The following is a 26,341-nucleotide window of genomic DNA, read 5'->3' as shown; positions in this document are numbered from 1 at the left end:
GACAGATAGAAGAGTGGCAGAAGGTGAAGCTCAGGTGGAGGTGAGTGAGTACATGAGAAGCATGTGGTGAGAGTGAGGGCTGTGTTAACCTGTGTGTTATTGATGCTGTGTAACAACCCCCCCCCTCTGTTATATCGCCTACTGGTACCCCCCGGGCTCGGCACACACAAGATAGTCTATGGATACTGGAGGATCTCTAAGGGGTCATGGAGTCAGGGCTGGGGGGGGGATCTCACAGAGAGCTACATTTGGCCGGGAACTGGATGAGTTGGAAGTCTAGACGGTCTAAAAACAACTGCATGTTTCTCATGACTGCTTCCACACGCTGACACGCACGTTCACAACACAGACTGTATATAAGAAGTGGACATTGGTTTGTGGAATACCGTTTTGAAGCATCGAGTTCGGTATTTTGGCCGTCACCATGTTGGTTTTTGGCCAGGTTTAGTACTTTTGTATCTGTTCAGGTGTGTAATTTGCCTTTCACACTCAAACAACAGTCAAAAAGTCAAATGAAGTTTGTTTCTTTCAGTAGCATCAAACATTACATTTTCTGTCAGATGACTAACTGTTTCAGCGCTACATTACGTGTCAGACTTAGTTTCAGACACATGGAAATGGTGTAAAGCAGTTCTGGCTGCAGACGACACACAGAGCAGACACTCATACTGAGCATGTTCCAGCCTTTCAGATAGTAAAGGTTAGCTGTAAACTGGGTGTGGGGGGGACTAGTGGAGGCTCAGCGCTGCAGGTAGGGGATGTCTATAGTGGGAGTGGGGGTAGGAGAGTCAGGCTTGGCTGACGACTGGGTGGGTTGGTCGGCTGATGAGCAGAGAGGCTGGCTGTCAGTGCGAGCCTGTAATTGAGGGTGGGTGTGAGCTTCCCCCATGGATTCCCTATATTCTCTGACAGCTGCAGCACAGTGGAGGCTGTTCACACATAGCCGTAGTAATCATGATCTGCTCCTACAGACCGGACCCCCGTACATCTCTCTATCAGCTGGTTTACACACACATGAAATGTGGTGCGCTCAAAGATTTTTCAAATCTTAACAGATGTTGAAAATGTGAGAAACCCCACACATAACGACATGTGATGATAAATCTAACAGTTTTGTTCCTATAGTGTGTTGAGAGCAACAATTTGGCCAAAACAGCAAAACCACACACTAACAGATTCATTCGAGAGTCCCGACTCATTAACATGCGTCCTGGGTGATCGGATCACAAGTGGACAGCTTTAAATACAGGTGTCAAAGCACTCAAGATGCATTGAGGACGCATTGAGATCCGATCGCTCAGACCACATTCAGAGGTGGTTTGGGCCACATGTGGCCACATTCTTTTAGCAGTGTGTACGGGAATGTGTCCTGGTCCAAATTAAGGACCGCCTACTCATCTGACTCTCACTGCGCTCCTCATGTGAATAGGCAGGCTGACGCAAGCCTTCTCGGCATGGAAACGGCCTCTACTACTGTATTCTGTCAGTACAACTGTATTTTATTAAAATATATCTCATCTAAAGGCTAAATATCTACTAGACTATCAGACTAGGCGACTTTGCACAGAGCTGACGCCTGCCCGCCCGCCTGCTCTCATCCCCGGCTCTCTGAAGCTCTGTACGCCGCTGTTGCCTGGCAAAGGCGGCGGTGTTGGCAGCACTGAGGTCCCCGAGGACCGCCAGTACAATAACCTTTTGTTTTGATGTTAATAAAAGGTACCTGGATTCATGAATATACTACTGACATTCCTGTAAACTTACCTGGCAACGTCTGCTGTAGTAGCCATGTGTTTACTACGTGTTTATTTGCATATAGAGCGGGGAAGTGAGATCCGATCACAAGTGGACACTGGAGACGCATTTTAATGTCAGGTGTGAACAGCTGACTTGTCCACTTGTGATCAGATCAACCCAAGACGCATGTTAAAGCCAGGACTGAACAGGACCAATGGGTGTCTGTTTTAATGGAAGGTGAATTAAGACGGCGAGAGCAACATGGACTACTTTCTCTGAAGTAGCTGACCTATTCGGCTCCCACAAGAAAGAGACACACAGTGAGACATTTATTTCAAAAAGCCGTTTTGTCACGGGATAAAAAAAAAAAAAAATCCTTCATTTTCTATTTCGATCCATAGCTGAGTGGTGTGTTTGGTAAAGTGTAGCTCCCCGGGGAGTCTGGGCCTGTGATCCGGCGGTGCTGCAGGTTGAAAGGGAACTCACATCTGCTAGTGCCTCAAATCCGCCGCATCAATAAACCAGACTTAAATGTGTTTCAGTTTACCATTTGCTCACTTGGTGCTGGCATTTCAAAACTCTTTACAGCCGTCTCTTTCTCTCCGTCCCTGTTCCTTCTGCCATGTTTTCTTTACTGACGAGGATTGGCGAGGCCTGTAGCATTTATATACACCTGCCATTCTCTCGCTTTTATTCTCTCTGCCCTCTCTAAAAGCGAGGGGGATTTGTGGCTAACCCCTGCAGTATTAGTTTCTGTTGACTTTGGGTGATCAGCACACTTTGTCTGGCCGATGGAAAAGCTGTGTCGTGCCCCGGCTGTCCCCTAACCTGCCCTCACACACACACACACACACTCTGCCATTCCATGTAACTCACTTGGCAAGCTTGGAACAAATCTTCTGCATGGTAGGTCACCGAGGCCCCGAGGACCCCCTCACACTTGACACAGTCGCCCACTGATGTGGCTTGCCTGTACAGCACCGAGCGGTCGCCATGGATCCACAGTTTTCAGCGAAAGAGGCGAGGGAGCAGCAGCGGGGTCAGGTTTGGACAGAACCAGAGACATGCTCCACTGGGCCACACAGACGAGCTGCTGTCGCTCTAATTGGCTGCGGAGCAGGAATGAAAGCCCCGCTCATATTAGCTTCTGCTTTAAGGACAATAGGAGGAGAAGGACCACAACAGCAAAAGCAGACAAGAATTAATGATAGCCATTACGGCTGCCAGCAACCACAAACCTTTAATTTCAAACAGGGTTTTGTACAAGACGAGTAATTAAAGGCCAAGTACGCCAAGCTGCATCTTCTGACATGTAATATTTCTGCTTTTAGTGTAACACATCTGACAGTGAGTTTCAATTTTAGATCTCAGCCCCCGGTTCTAATCGGTCTTGACTGTAGCTCTGGGCTATTTGGCAAAAACATTTATGTTCGTTTGGTTTAGCGCCTTAAATTAGCCCACATCACACTGCTCTCAGTCTGACCTGTTTTAATGGATCCTGACACCAGCGTGTGCTCAGACAGGGCTCAGAAAATCCCTCCTGTGATTCTCCGCTCCAACGGGGGGATTCAAAAGACTCGTATTTTGGTGAGGATATAAAAAGGAGTGGGAGAGCCCACGAGAGGAAAGAGATAGAGAGAGTGTTTTTATGTTCAGAGTGAAAGGATTTTAAGTAGCCTGTGTAAAGAGGTGATGTTAATTGCCACCGATTCCTCTCCCTCTCTCGGTTCCTTCTTCATGTCTACGGCGTCTGGCAAACCAATTTGCACAGGCAGCATCAAGGAATTTCTGTGTGCAATCAGATAATACGCGGCAGAGCCAGCGAGGCTGAGCTCTGAGTCAAGATAATGGCTGGATTTAAAGGAAATCTCATCACATGCTTTCTTCTTCTCACCTGCAAGCAAATCAGAAAGAAAAAACGGGCAGATGAACAATGATGCCTGCCTGCGTGCATTGCATATATTTATGCGTGATATGTAAACGAATGAAACATGAAAAGAGGAGACACATCCGGAGGGAGACACGGGAGCATTCAGAGAGGAGGAGGAGAAGCAAAGAAATCCTGGAGATGTGATTTCGACAAGAGCGCGACATTCACCCACTCTGACAACGGACTTGGTGAGAATGACGTTGGCGGGAGAACAGGAATGAATAAACTCCATCTGACGTGGTGATGAGCCCTGACCTTTCAGGATGATTGGAGGGGGGACGTAGAGACAGGACTCATACTGCTGTGGGGGTGGCTGAGTGACACAGACGCAGGAGAAAGATGGGTGCCCTCGTGTGCATTTGTGTCTGTGTGTGTGTGTGTGTTTACACATACCCACGCATCGAGGTACAGTATGTCCTTGTTTGTCAGCCAAAAGCTACAGTTCCTTCAAAACATGACACGGATCCAGTGTGATGGAGGCAGAGCAGGAGCAGAGGGATGTCTAACCCTGCTCTGGGCTCCTGGTTGGGCTAAAAAGGCCAGACCGTGCACCACTTGTCTCTCTTTCAGGACAGTAATTGATGCAAACGGAAGCACAGACGCACTAAACTATGTTTATATGTGTGAAAAAAAAGACATAAAGAGCAAATATCTCTATAAAAAAAATCTAAAAACTATGGATGGGAATCATCAGAGGCCCCATGATACGATTAAATCACAATACTTAAGTCAAGATACAATCTTATTGTGATTTTAAACATTTTTGCGATAAGATATATTGCAATATATTGCGATTTGTTACCTTTTTCATACTGCAAATTATGCAGTTTGTCAACATCTGCTTTATATAGTAATAAGTTGGGCTGTCAAAGTTAATGTAATAAAGCGTTAACGCAACTAAATTCTTTAATATTTTAACACAACTTGCAATTTTTGGGTTGTAGTGGGCTCGGTTTTAAAGTGAGAGTGAAGATACTGACATCATATGAAACTAAAAGACCTGATGAATCCATTGGTAACAACCATGTCATGTTAGCTTGTCGACAAGAAGGTTAAATAGTGGTCCAAACTTATGCTACATTTTAGCGAGGAAAAACTGTCATGGCCATTTTCAAAGGGGTCCCTTGACCTCTGACCTCAAGATATGTGAATGTAAATGGGTTCTATGGGTACCCACGAGTCTCCCCTTTACATACAGGCCCACTTTATGATAATCACATGCAGTTTGGGGCAAGTCATAGTCAAGTCAACACACTGACACACTGACAGCTGTTGTTGCCTGTTGGGCTGCAGTTTGCAATGTTATGATTTGAGCATATTGTTATGCTAAATGCAGTACCTGTGAGGGTTTCTGGACAATATCTGTCATTGTTTTGTGTTGTTAATTGATTTCCAAATATATATATATATATATATAAATAAGAGTATTAAATAATTGACAAATCTCCCTTTAAGGTACATTTTGAATACATTTACAGAGTTTTCATTCACATATCTTGGGGTCAGAGGTCAAGGGACCCCTTTGAAAATGGCCATGCCAGTTTTTCCTCGCCAAAATTTAGCGTAACTTTGGAGCGTTATCCTAACATTTTTCCCGACAAGCTAACATGACATGGTTGGTACCAATCGATTCTTTAGGTTTTATAGAATCATATGATACCAGTATATTCACTCTAGCTTTAAGACTGAGCCCGCTACAACTTCTGAAAGACAAAATAGCGGCTGTGCCAGACCCGTTTATCTGCTTTGGCGTCCGTTTATTGATACAATATTGCCACACAAAATATCGCAATGCTATGCTGTATCGATTTTTTGCCCCCACCCCTCCTAAAAAGGATGATAAGTAAGATATGAAACATCTATTTGATATGAAGCATTCCTCTCAGTTCCTGTGCAGCTCCCTGGTTGCCTCTCTCCTTCCATCCCCGTCTCTCACTCTGTCGCTCTCCTTCTCCTCCTCCTCGTCCTCCGTCCCTCCGGCTGGGAGAGACATAACAGCTAGTGACAGAAGTTAAGTGATTCCCAAACCCGCCGTTCGCACAAAAGCCCGGCAGCAAAACACTGTCTTGCACATGGATACTCATACATGCACCCACACACACACACAGAAACACACACACACACACATATATCAGATTAGCTAGACGGATTGAACTGTTCAATCGGCCCATGCTCGCTGTGCGCCTGCCTGAATGCATATGTTTATATTGTTTGAATATCCATCCATTCTAGTTTAGTTATGGCTCCTGGGAACACCTCTGAGGAAAACTCCTTTGAACCTCTGCAGATGGAAGTTAGTTATTAGCTACAACACATCTCTTCTCCTTGTATGACGATGTATTTTTAAAGGTGCTAAATTCAATATCCAGGGCATTAATATAGCAGCCAACAACTATTTGCTACGTAAAGATCGCAAATGAGCAGAGAATGAAGTCACTCTCCCTCTGTGTGTGTTGTAATCAGAGCTTCTCAGTGCTTTTTTGAGATAGCCGGGCCAACGGTACGTGCTTTTAGTGCATGTTCATGCATGTGAGTGTGCCCCACTGGCTCACGGTCGCCGCTCTGCACTGCTCTCATACGTCACCGTCGTGCATTTAACTGGTGCACTCTGAGAGCAGAATTAAGAGGCATATCTATGAAGAACTTGTAAACAATGTTGTGATCTAATAAACAATTTAATCATTAACACATTAGTGATGACACAGCAAAGCATGGTCAACGAGACGGGGTCCGTGTTTCATCGTGCCGACGTCGCCGCACCGAAGACAGTCCGCCCCGGTTGTCAGTCACACCGGGAGCAGTGAGCTCCGGCCCTCCACGCAGGGAGAGATGACACAGCGAGCACTAAGCGGCGAGGTCCGGGCGAGGGGTGCTGTAAAGCACCACCTTCACCTACAGCCATGTGCGACCCACGGAGGGAATATGCCTGGTGAGGGCGAGCCACGAGGGGATCCTCCCACACCGAGCGGTCGTCCCTAACCCGCCCAGCGGGAGAAAGCACACTGCTGTAAAGGAAAGGGGTACGCTGGATTTATAACAAGAGACAAAATGAGGGCGTCATTGCGAAAGGGAATACGGCACAATAATTTCATTTATGTCAATTATCTTGTTTTCATAATCGTTGGAAACCCAAATCGTAATCGAAATTGAAATTCAATTAATTGCACAGCCCTAAATGTCTGTCAGCACTTTCGCCTGTTGTTTGCACTGTTAGGGCTGTTAGCACCGTTAGCTGCGAGCCGCCAGCTCACCGTCGCCATGTTGAGAGCCGTTGAGAGGCAATAAAAATGCTCCTAATCCCGTATTCAGCACCTTTAACGTTTATGCTTCTTATGCTGGCGGTACCTCTCTTTGCTTCTCGGCTTTTTACTCCCTCTGCTTCTCGCTCTCCTCCTGTCCATTTTAATGTAGATGTCAACATCAAAGTCTCCGTCCCACTCTCTCCTCCATCCAGAAGAGAGGTGTAGGAGGAAACGTCTAGACTAGCCAGCAAGAGTCCATATCAAGAGAAGTTAAAACCACTTTGTCAGCAGTAGATGTCATACTACAATTATAGCATACTCACTGACACACACACACACACACGCAACATCCAACTCTGGCTGACTGCAGGAGGTGAGGAAGTAGTAGATATGGGCATATTTTACCTTTAAAGATGCAGATTTCGTGTTGTCGGAGCAGCTCTGCCGCCATGATCAAAGACATGTGAACAACTAGCTGAAGACTATCTGACGACCCCCCACCCATGCACATTACAAGCCAGTCAAGCGAACTAACAACTAAGTGAGTGAAGTGAGATGCTCTGCAAACAAAGCAGAAACATTTACATGTGCTATACATCCCAAAACATATCTGCAAACATAGATGTACGCCAAGTGAGCACATAAATGTGCTATACAGTTAAATATAATAAGGAATGCTGACAACAATGTCCTATAAGCTCTCCGTCTTCGTCCATTCATTCCACTTCACATCCACTGTGCTAATTAATACACAAGCGGGAGCATTTGGAACCATTAATCAGGCATTTACGATGCCGGTCCGAGCATTAAAAAAGGTTATTTGCCTAATAGATAAAGAGTGTGTGAAGCTGAGGTCTGTAGCACTGTTAAGAGCCTTCCTGATCCTCAACACTTAGAGTATAATAAATGACCACAAAATCACACATTAGTACAAACACACAGGAAAACACACACACATAAAGAAACATACACTAGAACAGTGATCCCCAGCCTTTTCTCTTAAACGATAACTTCAGTATTTTACAACCTGGACCCTATTTGCCCATGTTTTTGTGTCAAAGTGACTAATGGGGACAACACTTTTTGAAATTGGTTGAGGGAGAACACTGCAGTCGCCAGCCGCTAAAGAAGCTGTAATGTAATCATTTGGGGCAACCTGGCACCGTCAGTTTACATCCACTAAAAGTGCTTGTTTTTGCCACTGACAGGCTCAGATTGATATTATAAGTGTCTGACAACATTATGGAAAGGAACCTACAGAGAAATAACATGTTTTTCTTTACCTTTCGCTTCCTGTTTGTTATTGTGTCATGTGACTTGCTGCCAGAAGACAGTGGAAATGTGAGTGAGAGTGGAGAGAGGAGTGCCAGCGTTGTCAGAGTTTGTTGTGTTGGAGTACAGAAAGCGTAGCTTAATATTATCTGAAAGATTTTCAATGTCATGGCTGAATATTTAGATGATTTCCACAATGTAGATGTGATGCAACATTTCACATTGAGGCTTCTCCAAGCGAGGCGCACAATAACAAACAGACCGGATCAAGAGAAAGGTAAAGAAAAACGTGTTCTCTGTAGGTCCCTTTCCGTAATGTTGTCAGACACTCGTGACGCCTGTCAGTGGCAAAAACAAGAACTTTTAGTGGACGTAAACTGACTGTTACAGGTTGCCCCAAAGGATTACATTACAGCTCGTTTAGCGGCTGTTATCCCTTAAGGGACCCCTTTTCTATCATTGAGTAAACAGACGACCCCTGACTAACTGACATATTTTAGGGATATTTCATATTATATTCAATGCATAACAATGACAGTACAAAACAACTGATAAACTGTACAAAAACAACCAAGTATTCGACGCAATAACTGCAGGAAGTTTGTGTAAAACGAGCGATTTGGATGAACTTTGAGCAGATTGTTTCCTGTGAATATTGCAGCATCACAGATGAGTTGTCCTGTAGCTTTTAGGAACTTTTAATACAATTCTTGTCTGTATTATGTTATTTTTAACAATCAGACATACTTAATATGCTTCTGACACTAGGCCATTGTTCTATTAGCTCCATTAGGCTCTGTGAACATAACTTGTGATCAGGTCTTCAGGTCTTCAATAACAATTTAATTTAGTTTTCTTCACAGAAATGGATGGAATGCTGAGAACTGTATGTTCAAAAATATCAATTTGTCTTGCACCACTCGAAATCAAAAAGCCTTGCGACCCCCCGTGAAGCTTTGGCAAGTATGATAAACCAGTGACCTCTAATGTCGTGATGAAACAGTATTTCGAGAATATCGTTTACATATTTCTCTTTGAAATTGATATTAGACCAAAATGTATCAATATGTGACAATCAGGGACCGGAGGACGGTTCCACTTGGTTGCTTACGAAATCATTCGCCGAAGGTGCTCTTGTCTAAGAAGTAAAAAGTATTTTATTTGAATATATAAAAACCTATTCTTGGAGCTACGGAGATGTACTACGTTTCTCATTTTGTTCATTTGGAAACCGAACGAGAAAGAAACAAACAGACTATTGAGCAGCGGAGAGGAAATGCTCCTCATTAGTGTTTTATTAAAAAGCAGCCTTTTAAGTTATTGTGCAAGGTTGTTCAATTTTAATGACCCCTCACTGTGCTCCAGATAGCAATCTGGTTAGGAACAGATACAGAACAGGAGAGGAGAAGTAAGAGGTGAATGGAAAGAAAGACGAGGAGGGAGATGAATGGAAGAAGAAAGAGAAGGAGAAGAAGAAAGAGAGGAAAGGGAAAAAAATCTGATGGCGAGACCAGAGAGGATGAAGAAGAAAGAGCTGGAGAGGGCGTGATCCAAATTAGTCTTTTAGTGGCGGGATGATGAGATAAAAAAGAGGAATGATGACATAGCTGTAAAGATCTGAGGAGACGACAGAAGGAGGAGAGTCGGATTGGGATCCTTTAGATGGAAGAGAGGAGGAAGAGGGTGGTGGGTCTATTTATCTGCCTACAGCCATAGACGCAGTTTGAACTTTAAGGCTGGAGGTTCACAAAAAAAATCTAGAGGGAATATGATGTGTAGCTACAACGCAGAGAGGTCTAGGGATGCATGTAGTGTATATATTACACCCTCCAAAACCCTGACTAAATCAGTTTGATCACATTGTTTTCTATTGGAACACAACAAGGACGATATCATTCATCATTATCATAAATTAATAGTTCTGCGTTATTATAAAAAGTATATGATGCATTTCTAGGGGGTTCAGTGAACCAACTAAACTGTAAACTGTGCCTGTGCCTCCAGTATGTATCTACTGTAGATCTACCAGTCCTCCACCTGTCTTCCAGTATGTCAGACAGCAGACACACAGTCGCTGTCTGTAAGCCGTCACTGACATGATGTGTCACATACTGGTGCCACTTCCCTGTTGTGATCTTATTGTCTGAATGACAGCTTGTTCTTTTTGACATCAGCAGGACACACACACACAGACACACACACACACACACACACACACACACACACACACACACACACACACACACACGTGCACACGCTTGCTGTAGAGTTTACTCTGAGGTTGAGTACTGCGCCGCCTTGAGCAGTCTACTCAGCAACATGGAGTGGTTCGAATGCTATTAGCCAATTGAATGGACGTTATCAGCGGTTATCAGCCTCATCAATATGGATTAGAAAGGGCCTGCTATACCTACTAGTAGGTTCAGAAGGCCGTTATCATCTATTGACATAGGTTATTATACCTACTGGTAGGTTTAAAAGACCATTGTCATCTATTGACATGGTTGATTATACATACTGGTAGGTTCAGAGGGCCGTTATCATCTATTGACATGGTTGATCACCGATATGAAGAAAAGAAGACAACGCCGACCTTGGCCGTACTTCTGTGACGGCTATTTTGCTTGTGTTTATATGATTTAAGGTTTTAAATTCAATGTGACGTCCTAGTTAAATAAAAATTACATATATGATTGTAGCATGTAACAGAGTTGTTTATTTATTTTCCATATTACTAAAAAAGCTGAGGGAGCTTGTGAAACGTAGCGAACTAGCCGATCGCCGATCTCCCAGCTGGAGATGTGTGCAAGCTAACGTCACTTCAGCGTTCCTATTGGTGGCGCGAATGGAAACAGAAAAACAGCCCTTGAAGGTAGGTAGTTCTCAGGGGAGCTCCCCAGTGGGCAGTTCCTCTCAGGGACTGCTGGACATGTAAATGTTGCTTACATGTTTACCATAGCAACTACACAACGTGATAATGTCGTGTTTACAGCTCATTTTAAAGCCCACAAGAGTCCAAAAAATACGTAGTGCTGCTTTAAATAAAGGAGAGGGCTCATAGAAATGAAATATGAAAGAAAAGAGAAGGAAGAAACATAAAGGCTTACATTCATTTTACTCATTTTCACCACACCACTTCTGGGAGGAAAGACACTAACACACCCACCTATGCACATAGACACAAAAGAAAACACTTGCATAAATGACAAGTAGCAAACATTTGGCCTCTCGGCTTCCTGAATGGCGGTAATTGTGTTTGGAGCCGAGTGACGGACAGGCTTTGAGTGGCAGAAATGAGTGCAGAGGAAAAGGTCGTTTAGCTCGTTATGAGTAGCAGGTAGCAGCGGTGAGATTGCAGCTGCTGTGATTGGACCATTGAGTTCCGGCCTTCTTGATTCCTCTATTGTTTCTGATGTGGGGCTGGGATACACTGAGGGATTTTAGACAGCTTCATGCGGTGTACCACTTATGTGTGTGTGTGTGTGTGTGCATATGTGTGTTGCCCCCCCCCCGGATGTCGTGAGTCAGTGTTTCAGAAGGCTCATTGCCGTTTGACGCCCACTTCTCCCGACTAAACGGGTTTGTTTTTCAAATGTCAGATCATGGTGGGAGAGTGAGGCGGCCCTCCGACGAGGCTATGATTGTTTTCCGAGAAAAATGGAATGACGGCAAAAGAAAGAGGGAGCGGGAGAGAGCAAGGGGAGATGATGACTGCTTTCCATTATTAGCCTGGCTCATTCTACCGACAGAGGAAATAGTGAGGCTCTCTCTCGTTCTGCTGATCGATCCCTCCGTGCTGGGAAGATGGCCAGCACAATACGCTCTCCATCTCTCTATTCCTTTCTCTCCCTCTCTCTTTTTTTTATCTCTCCGTCTGTCATTTGGTTTCTATTATGTTTTCTCAGATAATTGCTTTTCACTGCAGATAATTCTTCAAGTGAAGTCCTTCTCCAATGGACAAATTGTCATAAAAAGTTATAAGTTCTTACATTACAGTGTCTGTAAAAATGGGAATCCGGAGCTCAGTTCATGGCATGTGATAAAAAAGCGAAATACGAGTGGGAGTTTTGCAAGTTGAAGGGTGAGGGTGTGTGTCATCTTGATGGCCGTGCTCGCCCAGAGCCCAAAGGCAGCGACTGCTTATACACAGCTTTAAGGTCACGGCAATAAAAAGCCAAAGAAGCACTGATGAAATATGATTTGAGTCAAACACATTTATTACTCTACTTGCTGTAACTTACTCGGAGCTCTGGCATTTAATTGAAATTGCTACTGTAAGCATGGGGATCTCAACAACAGTACATCTCCCCGTGTTTAATGTGCATCTGCACTATAGACAAAGTGAAAAAACAACTATATATAGATTGGAAACAAGCCATCAGCTCTCACCAATAAATTAAAATACTACATTACTGGGCGCATAATGACCCATTACACTTTAGACATTTGAGGAGCAGCAAGTTTCTACTGAGGCACTTTCCTATTTTTTTCTTCATTAAAGTATTTTATAGAGTAAATAACACGTTATTTAAGAGCTGAGAAAGGTTGGTGTTCACTAAATAAGTCTTGAAAAGGATTAACTATATAAACTCTTTAGGTAAAGTGACTTACAGCACAGATACTTGCACTGCATCTTCAAAATGTGCGCATAAAAAAGGAGAATAAAAAATATGTGATAAGGTTTTTTTTTTTAAAGCATAGGAGGCGGTCTAAACAAAACCACGTTAAGAATAAAGGCCAAGTGAGGTGGAAGGAAGGGAAAACTGATTTCACTAGAGCTCCTCGAAGTCCACACTAAACATTTACCTTCCCAACAAATACTGCATCGTGGATCTTTGATTTGATTAGACATTCGGAGATTAGAAAATGTCCTTGGTCGAAAACAGTCTAAAAAAAGGAAAGAATTTAAATAATTAATTGATTAGTCAACTGAAAGACTTAATTTCTTCAATTTATCAAGCAAAAATACCAAACATTTGCTGGTTTAATCCTCTCAAATATGAGGATTTATTGGCTTTCTATGTTTAACTCTTTCTATTTGAAGACCTCGAGCTGCTGGAAACTATGATTGGCATTTTATTTTTTAAATTCTAGACATTTTATAGACTAATCGCTTAATTGAAAAAAAACAGTGAACAGGTTGTTATCTGCAGTCCTGTTAATGCACTTCTGGATGTACAGTGTGACATAGAATATATTGATCGTGCACTGCCGTGTTTGTATCAAATGGTGAGGTAGTCTGTCTGCTGATGGAGACAGACTAAAGAATTCATGAGACAAAGCTCAGAGCAGAAGGGCCATCCCTCAATGTCAGACATTCATCATCCCAAAACACACACATGCGCGATCACACGGTGAGCTACTTCGGCTTACTTCTAACTTCATAATGCAGACTGACAAAGCCAAATCACAGCCATGCAGCGAGAGGAAACTTAGAGGGACCCAGGAGAACACAAAACCCGTCACACAATCCCCTCCTCCCACAAATCGGTAAGGAAGTGTGTGCGCGAGTGCGCTCTTCCCATGTGGTCAGCGCAACAGAGACAGCATTGTCACTGACTGAGCTCCCTGTGATATGGAGGTGTTGACAGGTAGCACTCCTACGGGACATGTGCGACCACAGCAAACTAGTACGGTGTGCGCACACACACACACACACACACACACACACAAGGGCGTGCACGCACACACAGGACATGACGTGACAGACTGAGAGTCTCAGCGACAATGTGGGATCCTCGGCACATCAATAATGCAGCGCCTCTGACAACTAGAGGAATCAAACTCCCCGCACCGCCTCACTCCGCCATCCTTCTTCCTCCCTCTCTCTCATTCCCTCGCTACCTCTCTCCCCCACGTCACCATCTCTCGCTCTCTATCCCCCCCATCCATCTCTGCTCACTTCGTTACCCTCTCCTCTGCTCCGGCGTGAAGACGGAGCGTGAATTAGAAAGCAGGCGACGGGAACAGCAGACAACTTTGCCGGATAGAATCGATAGTGACAGAATAACACATTTGGCCTTATGGGATCGAAACACATCTAAACAGCTGATATGGATACGAGCACTTATATGTCAAAACTATGTGCGTCTGCAGTAAAGGCATATATTCGTTTGGGCTGTTTGCTGCAGGCGTGTAGCTCAGTCGTTTAGCTAGCCTGTCACATCAGCCACACGAACGGCGACGTACAAACGCGCATGCACAGCGACACGTCTGTCATAACCAAAGAGCAGCGTCTCGTGGTGGCACAGCAGCCATCTGTAGCTGTGACAGATGAGAGCTGCTGGAGACACTGGAGTGTGTACATACAGTGGAGACACACAGAGAACAGAGCCGGAGGCCTGCCGAGTTTGGATGTCACCGCAGTGGCTGTCACCAACTGCCGTGCCATTGTATTGCCACATAAATCTGCATTGTCTGGTGCCCCGTGTGTGTGTGTGTGTGTGTGTGTGCGTGTGTGCGTCCGTGCGCACACGCTATGTCTTTGTGTGTCCTTCCTTGTCTGGCTCTCGCTTTTGCTCTGCCGGTTTTCACAAGCCCTTCACTGACCCTTTGCTCTGCCATTTGTTTTCAGTGCTCCAGTTAAAGGATAACATTGTTTTTATTTTTGTAGTTTTGATAACAGCGTACACACCAAGTTCAATGATGAGATCTAGGAACACAGCAATGTCTCCAGATGTGAAATGTTAAACTATCGTACCAGTGCAGCTTTTTCTCATTCCCAGAGCATAAAATACTGACGCACAAGGCACCCTTTAGCACCAGTATGAGACGCACCAGGCTTACCATTAACTACAACGTAAACACATGCGGCAACAGTAAACGTACAGGGAAAGTGCTGTGGCGATGTAGTTTAAAGAACGAAAGAGACACACCGGGCAGGTGGGATGGGAGGTGGATGGGTCCAACACACACAAGGCTTTCATCCAGGAGACTGCTGTTCATGTCCTGTGCGGTTTCACTTTCACTTTACAATCAGCTGTTTATTCATGTCAAGTGTTCACTACATGAAGTCACATTTTCACTGTGAAAATGTAGTAATTTTAAGCCCAACCATGTTTTTCCTAAACCTAACTAAGTGGTTTTGTTGCCTAAACCTAAGTGTTTTTGTTTAATTCACAAGATTAAGCATGTGTTTACTGTGACCGAAAGGTGACACTAACAAAGCGTCAGTATGTGACGAGTTGGGATGAGAACGTGTTTACCAGAGGCTTACAATTATCGTATTATGAGGAAAATGATCGTATGTGAGTCATAACCACGAGAACAAAAAGGCATAAATGTGTAATTTCACAAAACACACACGTGAGAAGAAACCAGAAATTAATTAAAATGATACAGCGCAAACTAAAACCAACTACTAATCGTCTAATGGTAAAATTATCGTACATCAAACTGAAGGCAAAATGATCATTCAAATAAGATGATCATCGTACCTCCGGCGACGCTGGAACATAGTGACATCGTTAAAAAAGACACCTGACAGGGCAAGAAACACAAGTACACAAAACTTTATACTTTATCTCCTCCCATGTCAGCAAAATAAAAACAAAAGCCAACTGTGAAATTATGATTGTTGTAAAAATCAATCACAGTTTACTTCCTGGCTCAACTTTGACGTACCAAACTTCATGTAGATGTGCACACACAGTTTTCCACTGCAGTAAGGGATTACTACCAATGTGAGGTATATTGTGGTATTAAGGGTTTACATGCATGTAATCTGAATGAAATGTAATCTGAATGAAATGTAATCTTATAGTTTTGCAATCTTTAAGAAACAGATGTCGTAGGCATGTATAATACCTCAGAGCATGGGGAAAAGAGCTTGTGTTAAATGTCACCTATGTGTTAGTTTTTGTCAGGTCCCCAGCTGTGGAGGATGTTGACATCTGGCATTTCTTTATAAGGCTGTGTGTAACTCATTGCGGGGCGCTCTCTCACCAGGAGAGACGAGCCATGCGTGCACGCACTATAGGCCTTTAGGTTTGATAGAAATATATTGGGTTTTGTGAATTCTGTTGCCTTTCTGAAAATAATATTAGTTGCTACGACACCAATATATCAGGTGCGCTCACTTTCACTTTTACCTCCAACAAAGATGGTTTTGATAATCTGATTAAATTATAAACTAGGGCTGCCAATCAATTAAAGTATTAATCACAATAATCGCATGATTGTCCTTATTTGATCATGATTAACTGCAAATTAATCACACATTTTTTATCTGTTCAAAATGTACCTTAGAGGGAAGTTTGTCAAGTATTTAATACTTTTATCAACACGGCAGTGGAAAAATATGCTGCTTTATGCAAATGTATGTATATATTTATTATTAGAAATCAATTAACAACACAAAACAATGACAAATATTATCCAGGTACTGCATTTAGCATAAAAAATATGCTCAAATCATAACATGGCAAACTGCAGCCCAACAGGCAACAACAGCTGTCAGTGTGTCAGTGTGCTGACTTGACTATGACTTGCCCCAAACTGCATGTGATTATCATAAAGTGGGCATGTCTGTAAAGGGGAGACTCGTGGGTACCCATAGAACCCATTTACATTCACATGTCTTGAGGTCAGAGGTCAAGGGACCCCTTTGAAAACGGCCATGTCAGTTTTTCCACGCCAAAACCTAGCGCAAGTTTGGAGCGTTATTTAGCCTCCTTTGCGACAAGTTAGTATGACATGGTTGGTACCAATGGATTCCTTCGATTTTTCTAGTTTCATATGACGCCTGTATCTCTTCACTCTAGCTTTAAAACTGAATCTTAGACTAAAACGGATTCTGTTACAACATAAAAATCGTATGCTGCATTAATGCGTAAAAGAAATTAGTGGCGTTAAAACGGATTCGTGGTAATGCGTTGACAGCGATGTTGCAGCGTTCCCAGATCTCAGCAACAACTGGTACGATGGATCAAGTCCAATGTTGTCATAACCGACAAAAACGGTGGACAAAACTGCTAAAATAAGGACCCAAGTTGCAATAAACTGGATTTTCCCTTTAATATGGTGATTAATAAAATGTGTCTGCAGAAATGCCACTGAGACAAATTCCTGTGCATTCATTGTAGTTGGTGATTCTGTCTTTTACTTCCTCCCTAATGGCTGAGACACAGTCAACCATGCGACTGGTCACAAATGTTAATGATGCACGGCTAACGCGAGTCTCTCTCTCCCTCTTTCTCTGAACAGTCCATTCTAACTGCTATACCTGCAATCTAAATGGATCTGACAAGCGCGCACACATGCGCACACGCCCGTACACACTCACGTCACAGACATCAACTCATCCATATAACGCTGACAGACAGTATTGCTCTGCAGAGAGATATTACTTAGCTGTATTGCATTGCTTGCACTTGCAGCAGAGAAAAAGCATATTACTCACAAATGCCATTTAGGCGTGAGACGGTGGCTGGCTGCTCCACACAAGCTGTGTGGAAACAGTTTCCCCCTCTCTCGGCCGTCCTCCTGTGACCGGTGCACTCGCACAAGTCGCCACAGTGCTGTTTTGGCACTTCAGTCAAACTCTTTTTTAAAAGGTTTAACTCTGTTAAGGCCACTATTTTGGAGCAATTTCCTTGGTGCTATTACAAAATGAGCACAAATCCACGGACGGGCAAGTTTTAGAAGAATTTCTCTCCCGCTGTGACGGCAGTGGTGTGTGTCACAGGGGCTGTCTGGGGAATGTGAGGAGGGTGGATGAAGGGTGGGTGGGGGGGGTTATGAATTCCTTTACATTCAAACACACACACACTTTCCCTCGCCTTTGAAGGGAAGCGTCACGCGTGATGCCACAATCTCCTCATGAAACGGGAAACCAGAAAAGAGGATTGGAGCATGGAGGGAGGAAAGAGACACCCGATTCCCCCCCCTCATCCTCCCTCCCTCCCTTCCTTCTCTCTACCTCCTTCCCCCCTCCTCCTCCCTCCCTCCCTTCCTTCTCTCTTCCTCCTTCCCCCCCAAAGTGCTGGCAGGACGGGCCGACAGAGGATGAGACTGTTTGCCATCTCCCCTTGGAAGCGCTTCTATCCGTCTCTCGCTTTTTTTCTGTGTCACATTTCTTTCTCTCCGTCTATCTCTCTGCCGCTGGAATCTCCTCTAGTCCTTGTGTTTTCCCTCTCCGTCCCGTCTTCTCTGTTAACCTTCCATTAGCAAGTCTAATGTCAGGCCTTCCTGGCTGCCTCCTGCAGGGCTCCCGGCTCTGCGCTTTCCAGGCACTATGACAATGTTTTCCTCAAGCCCCATTAGTGCCTCCTCACACCACTAACAGCCATGCAGCACATAGAAGGATGAGAGGGGGGGAGGAATGAAGAGGAGGATTACAGAGGAGAAGGGAGGGTGGGGGGAGTGTATTGGGTGAGACTGGGGAGAGCGGACCAGGCAGAGTGGCTGTGGCCATGTGAGAGGAAAGGGTGGAGAGGGGATTAAAGGAGGCTGAAGCGGGGCCAAAAGGGGAAATGATAAAAAAAAAAGAGAGAAGCATAGGGCAACGCTAGCGGGGGGGAGGGGAGGGTGAGGAGGACGGATCGGGAAGAGGGGTAGGTGGGATGTGAGGGGGGTGGGTGGGATGTGAGGGGGCTGGGAAATGCGGGCCCCTTCCAATACGCCTGTTTAGCAAACATCATTTGCATAGAACCGATGCGGATGGAGTTCTGTGTCACAGTTATTTGCATACATTTGCATAAAATTAATCCCCTTCCCAATTGCCGCAGCGATTGTTTCTGATGCAGAAAATAAGTCAACAAAATGAACTGACGCATCCAAACAAAGCAAACATATTGACACAAACGCACGCTGGAAGAGAGCACGGGAGGAGTTCGGGCCGCTGTGTGGGTGTCAGTGCATCTGTGTGAGGAGCCATCTGTAATCGTCCGAGGTCATCTGCTGCTCGTTTAACAAAACAAAGGTTTTCCTCTCGGTAATCTACGATCACTAACACTTCCCACTTACAAATATGTCTTCCTCTATTTCTTCTTCTTCTTTATAAACACACACATATGGATACAAAAAAAAAGTTGTGATAGCGCTTCACAGAGCTTCACATTTACACTATTCACAGTCTGCCAAGTTGTATACAGTTGGCCTCTCTCCACTGCTACAGCTCTACAGCTCAGTGTGTTGTTCATCTCAACATCACGGTGATTAAACCTTTAACCCTCCACTCTTCTGCCCATGGGAAGCTAGCACTATGTTGAACTTTAACGGACGACTAGTATGATGAATATGAACAGGTAATATACTGTATGCATCAATCAGATTAGAACATTTTCTTATCAAAACGACAGACCGCAGAGAATCAGTGTTTCCCCGATCATTAATATCCTCTGCTCTCGTGTAGGGATGTCATGATACCAGAAATTTAGTAGTCGATACCAACACCCGTGAAATTCCACAAGTCTAGATACCAAATTCGATACCACAGTAAAAAAACAAAAAATAAATCCCATGTACTTCAACATACATACACTCTTTTAGTACCGTTAGCATACTGGTTTTTGACAAATGTATTATTAATCTCTGATGAGCCGCCTCAAGGTTCTCATCAAAAACTTAATTTTCATGATAATGTTATAATTGACCCAATACTCATTTTTACCGAAAAGAGCATAAATGCATCAATGCAACCTCTGTAAGTTAGCTGTTAGCTCTGTTATTTAGTCTAGCAGGATGGTCGTGTCTAGAAGGTAACCCGCAAAATTGCGAAAAATTGCTGCCCGACGACCTATCCTAACCTTAACTATTTCAGGTCAATGACTAACTAATAACATCGTCCCCGGGAAGAAAGGACGCCATTAGTCTCGAGCTCTGATCCTTGGTATATACGATGGGAACGAGTAACGTCAAATTTTCGAAATTTAGCAATGACTTGGTACCGAAGTGTCGGTTCTCGTGACATCCCTAATCTTGAGTTTCACCTTGTGTGGGGCTTAGCCTCTCAACACACACACACGGAGCGGAGCGGAGACGATAACGTTGCTGGTTCCGGTTACAAACAGACTCGGTAGTGAACGACACCCAAACGTGCTGACAGATTCTGTGTTTTTAACGGAGTAGAATATTCGATAAAAACAAATTGGTGATGCTGTTTTGTTCTCATTGTTCTCATTGTTCTCATTGTTCTCGTTGTTTGTGAAGTTTACTGGAAGTGATGTAATGTACCCTCCGGTGTGTTTTATGATGAGGGAGCACTGCGCCAGACTCAGTTTAAAAAATAGCCTTATAAATGCTACATTGCTTGTCAGCAGCCGCTCATATGGTAACTTAGGAGGCAATTTGTGCTCTGATTAATTTGGCATGTAGTTAACATACCAGTCTTAATCTTGTTTTAATGAAAACTCAACTCCTGGCATTTGCTCCTGGTGTTCTTCACCACCGTTTTGGAAAAAGGAAATAACGGGAGTAACAGGTGAACCAGCTTTAAAAGTGACATATTTTCCTTTTAAATAAGTGCTGTGCGGTGGATCTAATTGATGTCGATGTGGAGAGTGGTGGATTTGGAAAAGTATTTGATAAATATTTAAAGAAACTTTAAAGTGTTAAATTAGAGAATGGAATTTGGTGTAATGGTAGGTGATAAAATGAGGCTCAGTCAACCTAGCGACAATACAACTGAAACTGCGTATTGAAGAGATAAATCTATCATTTTCTGACTCACAAAGCACGACATCATAATATGCATCCGGATTCTGCAAGCTCCTTGAACACGTACCTGTTACGCGTTTCAAGATCAAAAGCAAGATCACAGAAACACACATCCAAGGACAAATGCTTCTCCTTGCAAATGAATTCCAGGAAAAAAGGAGAATAACAACAACATGAAAGATTCCTTCACTAATCATTTTATCCTGCGATCAATTAAAACTACAGACCGTGAAATAACGCAGATCCTGCTCTCAGGCCGAGCGGTGCATTGATCAAACACATTTGGATGGTTTTGCATCCGTGCTTTGTGTGTGTGTGCGTGCGTGTGCGTGTTTGCATGCGTGACAACAAAAAAACAGGCGGAGGGAAAGTGTGTTCACGCTTGTGTTTCCGAGTGTGTGAGCTCATCTATGTGTGTGGCCATTGATCAAAGGCAGAGCCCCAGTTTGCCGGTGTGGAGAGGCGCAAATTGATCAGAAATGGCTGCAATTGGAATCTAAATAAGACCTGCAGCATTGATCCCATCTCGCTTTTCAGCTCCTGGCTTCTGTAAATGCGGGTTTGCTGAAGGCCAGCCGGCCCACCTCCTCTAAACCTCCAGCACTCGGCTTTCTGCATCAATAATTACCAAAGTTAAACTCTCACATTTGAACCGAGCAACTTGGATGATTGACTTAGCATCCTACATTTTATAATACGCCGCCTGCAAATTCCCCTTTTCACTGCACCACCTACTCAATGAAATGCAGTAATTAGCCAAAGTGGCGTAGAGTGATTGCAAATGCCAACTGTTTTAAGACTCAAACAATAGAGCAAATCAAGGTGCCGGTAAATACAGTGTGCAGAGGTAGTGGTGCATGCTCCACAGGCACACACATACACACACACACACATTCCCCTACAAACAACCTCCGCCAGCGAGATAAGGGCTAAATTATGGGATCTGTGAGTTGCCTGGTGAGAGCAGCGTCATGAAGACAGAATGCAGCAGGTAGCAAATGGCCTTTATACTGGTTGTGTGTGTTTGTTACTGTGTGTTGTTGCGTTGTACTGTACTGTGTGTGTTTAAATGGTAATTCATGCATAACCACAGGCACAGAGAGAATACGAAGCCGTAGTTTTACCTCCCTGTCAGACATTTAAAATGCATTATTCTGTCATATCCATTACTATCATATAAACAGATAGAGAGGACAGATATACATTTAGACGTAATGGGAGACATATAAAACAAACATGCCCTTCAGAGTCTTTATGCATTCACACCTATTTACCGGTACATGTCATTCAAAAATCGCATTAGCATTGCAAACACATCAACACAGGAACAAGCCTAGAAGCATGCACAGCGTAGCGCTGTCACACTAAACAACTGTACACAAACACACTGAGGAATACGAATAACAGAAATGATACACCTGGTACCAAAAATGACCTTTACACCTGGCGTTAAAATGTGTTTTGGTTGATTGGACTGCAATCAGTTAGTGCTTGACCACATGAAAGTACAAGAGTAAATGCACCCAAAATGCATTGATGCGATTCACCTATGTATCACCATTCTTTTTTATGATTCTGAAATAAAAACTTTTAATGCCAGAATTGATATAATAGCTTCTTTGAACCTATGAGGAGGTAGAAGGAAGTTACCGCTTGTATTGTTGCAGTGTGAGTAACGTGACGTTATGTCCGTTTTGATCAAAACCAAAACAAAGCCGCAGCGAGCCGAAACAAGAAAGCAGAACAGGAAACGACCTGCACCCTCACATTTCAAATCCAAAGTAAGTAATCCAGAGTATTTAAACACTTTGGGTTTCACACATTGACAGGAAAAGCAGAGCTAGACATCACGGCTAAAGCTGCATGTTAACTCTGTCACGGACAGGAATTGTTATCGTATCGCGGTAACGTGCGGTCAAGCCGGCCGTCACTCTCATTTCAGTGGTCAAACGGGCCGACGCTACAACTGTAGAGCACCCATATACTCACACTTATGGTAAATGCATTCAAACGGCCCCGATGGAGCTGACCATGGATGTATAAAGAGAACGGAGCTGACGGGAGAGCTAGAGACGGACTTGAAGTTAGTCGAGGCATACATGTCTGACTACGTGCAGTTTTTAAAAATAAGGTTTTAACAAAGGGTATATGCAAAATACATATATGGAAATAAGATTAATCTGATTATATAAACGATACGAGACAGATTTTAATGCCAGGTGTATAGCATTTCGGGGATCTATAAGCAGAAATGGAATATAATATTTATAACTATATTCATTAGTGTATAAACACATGAAGCTAAGAATCATTGTGTTTTCTTTAGCTTAGAAAGAGCTGTTCATATCTACATAAAGTCCTCTTCATGGAGTCTGCCATGTTTCTACAGTAGCCCAGAACAGACAAACCAAACACTGGCTGTAGAGAGAGTTAACAGTGAATGCATTTATAACCAAAATGCCAGAAATGTTAATCTAGTGAGTGAAGTCATGAGAGGACATCTTTTATGGAGATTCCTGCAAAGCAATTGCTTTAATTTAGCAATTTCTGGCGTGTCTAAATGTTGTTTTGACCTCAGTGTCTCCTCCGCATGACCACGGCCTCTCCTAATTGCAGTGCTGTTACTGCAATAAACTATAATTAGCAATTTAGCACCAAATTTGCATAAATCCCTGAAATATAGCCAATGGCTGAATCGACATTGTGGTGATAAAAAAAAAAGGGGGTCGTGGGAGACGGGTTGGTGCGAGGGGCTGCTGTGGTTCACATGTAAAATGTTTCATGGGAACCCAGACGTGCCGTAACACGTGTGAGCTGGACTGACAGCAGCTGACTCCCACTGCAGTTTAACAATAATTCGCCATACATGAAGCGTGACCTTCATTAATGCTTGTGCAAAAAAAAGGCAGCAGCTTTCTCATAATGATGGATGGTGTCTTGATTAAAAAAGCTTGTTTGCAGTGTGTATCGGGATGTTTGTATTAGCCCGTGTGCATCATTATGTGTAGCCGCGCCTCTGTGTGCGTGCATGCATGTTATTGTTTTGCTTCTGTTTGTGTATTCAGATATGTTTCTTTATGTATATGCATGTTGATGAGTGTATATGTGTGCCTACGTTCAGATCAGCGTGTGTGTGTGTGTGTGTCTGACTGTTCCTCGGCCTCAGCGGGAGAGCTGCTTGAGTCTTAACGAGGCTGTTAATTAGTGTGCTTCAGAATGTACATCTAATGAGTGTGTCTTTTACAGCAGGGAAACACGTGCACACACATAAACACACACGCGAACTCATTTGCATACAAGTACAAACAAGAAAAAAGGCAGATGGACAACAGCATATAGAAATGGTACACGCGTGGCAGACATCTCTTTTCTTTGGAGAGTGTGTGTGTGTGAAGAGAGATGGTGTGTAGTGTGTGTACTGTATGGACTGTGTTGAAGAATGCGGACCAGCAGGAAAGATGTTGCTGGAGGCATTTCTCAGTGTGATGTGAGCTAACACTCCCGTACACGGAGAGAGACGATCTGGAAGTGAAGACAGTTCTGAGCCTTCTGCCATCTCTGCTCTCCACCATCTGTTTACACACACTCAGTGCTCTCACCTTACTGCTGCTGTCAGATTCAAGACTTGTAGGTTTTTTTTGTGAAGAACATCCAGTCAGATATTCCAATTGATGCATGGGCATTTTGAAACTACACATCGGGTTTGTAATGGGTCCCTGCGGGCCCTTCGGTCATAAAGAAAAAACAACAGCAGCGCTCAGAAAAAGCACAATTCAATTCCAGTCAGAACCGATAAAACATCAACACCGGAGGTATGAGGCCTTTTTGTCTGACAGCAGCACCGTGATGCAATGCCTGCCACACTCGCTGTTGTCCTGTAGACTCAGCCAAATCAATCAGATTTCCACATATATCCACAGCCAGCGTCAGATCAACTAATGCTTCATTCCTCACAGGCAGCTTGGATCCGTAGCTCTGCTTTAAAGTATTCATAAAGGCAGAGGACCAAAAGTGCCCTAATATTTATTTAATGCAGTCTGTGTGTGTTTGACAGACATTTCCCCAAGTGTGAGTGCATAAGGCAAATCATCAAACGTTGAAATCATGTTGAACCATGATTGATTATTTTTTAGAGTTTTTGAATGTGGAGAAAGAATTCACGCTGACAACATCAGAAAGAGAGACGCATGCACAGGCTGCGAGAGAGCGAGTGAAAGAAACTTAGACAAACAGTCGCAAAAGCCACAAAAAAAAGAAAGTGTGAAACAACAAATTTTCATCTCCCGAGTTCTGCCACAAACTGTCGACTGGAGATAAAAGCAGGACTGACTTCTCATAATGTCTCTGATACAATCATGTGTCCCAAACAGCACATTTATTACCCAGTGTTGCAGCAGAAAAACTTAAGCAGTAAATTCTCAGCTCTGAAATCTCCTGTGAGTTCAGCACCGAGGACAGCTCCTCTGCTGCCGCTCGCTAAGAACGTTTCCACTTTTTGGGGGGGATTTGTAGAGGCCAGATAGGCTCATGTATAAACTTGAGAGTCCGGACAATATGCGACTTTGTGAAATGAATTACATTTTCCAGCATGACTAGTTCTGACTTAATGCCTGTAAATGTAGCATGCAGGTCTTTTTCAGTCCAGAAATGAGAAATCTAGTATTACTGTGGGACTCTTATGGGCGTCCTGGAAACACACTGTTACTGTTGTCTGCTGCCATAAAATCCCACAAGAAGGATTTAGAGCCATTCTGGATCTTAAACCATCATTCATGAAAAAAAAAAGAGTCAAGAGAGGACATAGAAAAGAGTTCTCCAGGCTATTTTTTTTGTGTCATTCACCCATACTACTATCACATAGAGAGCTTGTTCAGTATCCGTCACAGCTTACAACACTGCTGATAGAAAGAGTGATAAAGGTACTAACCTCTTACAGCTGTTCCAGGAGGATGCAAGGGAAGAGAAAAAGAGACATATTCAGATGATATTCAAATCATCTGTGGTTGTTACATCTAATGTCATAAACAACATTGATTAACCTGTTGATTAGTTGTTTAGTCGAGAAATTGTAGGAAAACTGTAAAAAAAATCTTAAAATGCCCATCATACTGCTCCTATTGCCCATCAGACAGTGCAAAATCCCAAATTATTCAGTTTACAGTGAAATAAACTAGAAGAAAAGCAGCAAATCCTCACATTTTTTAAGCTGCAACCAGTAAAAAAATGTCAATTTTGCCTGATAAATGATTTAAAGAAGACTTATTATGCTTTTTTTCTTTCCTTTAGTGAGTTATATAGTTTAGTCCACGCCAAAGGGAAGAAACACTGCTCCTGAACTACCTGAAACGCCTCGCTTGAAGTCCTGCCTTTTCTTTCATAACGTGGTGATGTCACCAAGTAGCACAATTGCATAATACCTGCCTAGCGGCTTGTCTGGCATGCCCTCAAACATTTTAGTTAGAGCGGATCTGGAGCGGAGTCCGAAGAGTTTGGTTTGGTTGACCAA

General features: G+C 43.5%; 1 protein-coding gene across 6 annotated transcripts in view; it reads right to left on the bottom strand.

Moving 5' to 3' along the window:
• dab1a (DAB adaptor protein 1a) overlaps positions 1-26,341 on the bottom strand; it is a 314,427-nt gene that overhangs the window by 148,120 nt on the left and 139,966 nt on the right. The window contains exon 3 of one of the 6 annotated variants that reach the window (XM_037770007.1): positions 25,763-25,771. The exons of the other annotated variants lie outside the window; for them this stretch is intronic. The gene's annotated coding sequence lies outside the window, so the exon portion shown is untranslated. The remainder of the gene's footprint in view (positions 1-25,762; positions 25,772-26,341) is intronic. 6 annotated transcript variants of the gene reach the window in all.

This window comes from Sebastes umbrosus, chromosome 5, assembly GCF_015220745.1.
Source record: "Sebastes umbrosus isolate fSebUmb1 chromosome 5, fSebUmb1.pri, whole genome shotgun sequence".
Classification (NCBI taxonomy): Eukaryota; Metazoa; Chordata; class Actinopteri; order Perciformes; family Sebastidae; genus Sebastes; species Sebastes umbrosus.
Note: the sequence above shows the minus strand (reverse complement) of the source record. Positions and strands in the feature narration are given on the sequence as shown.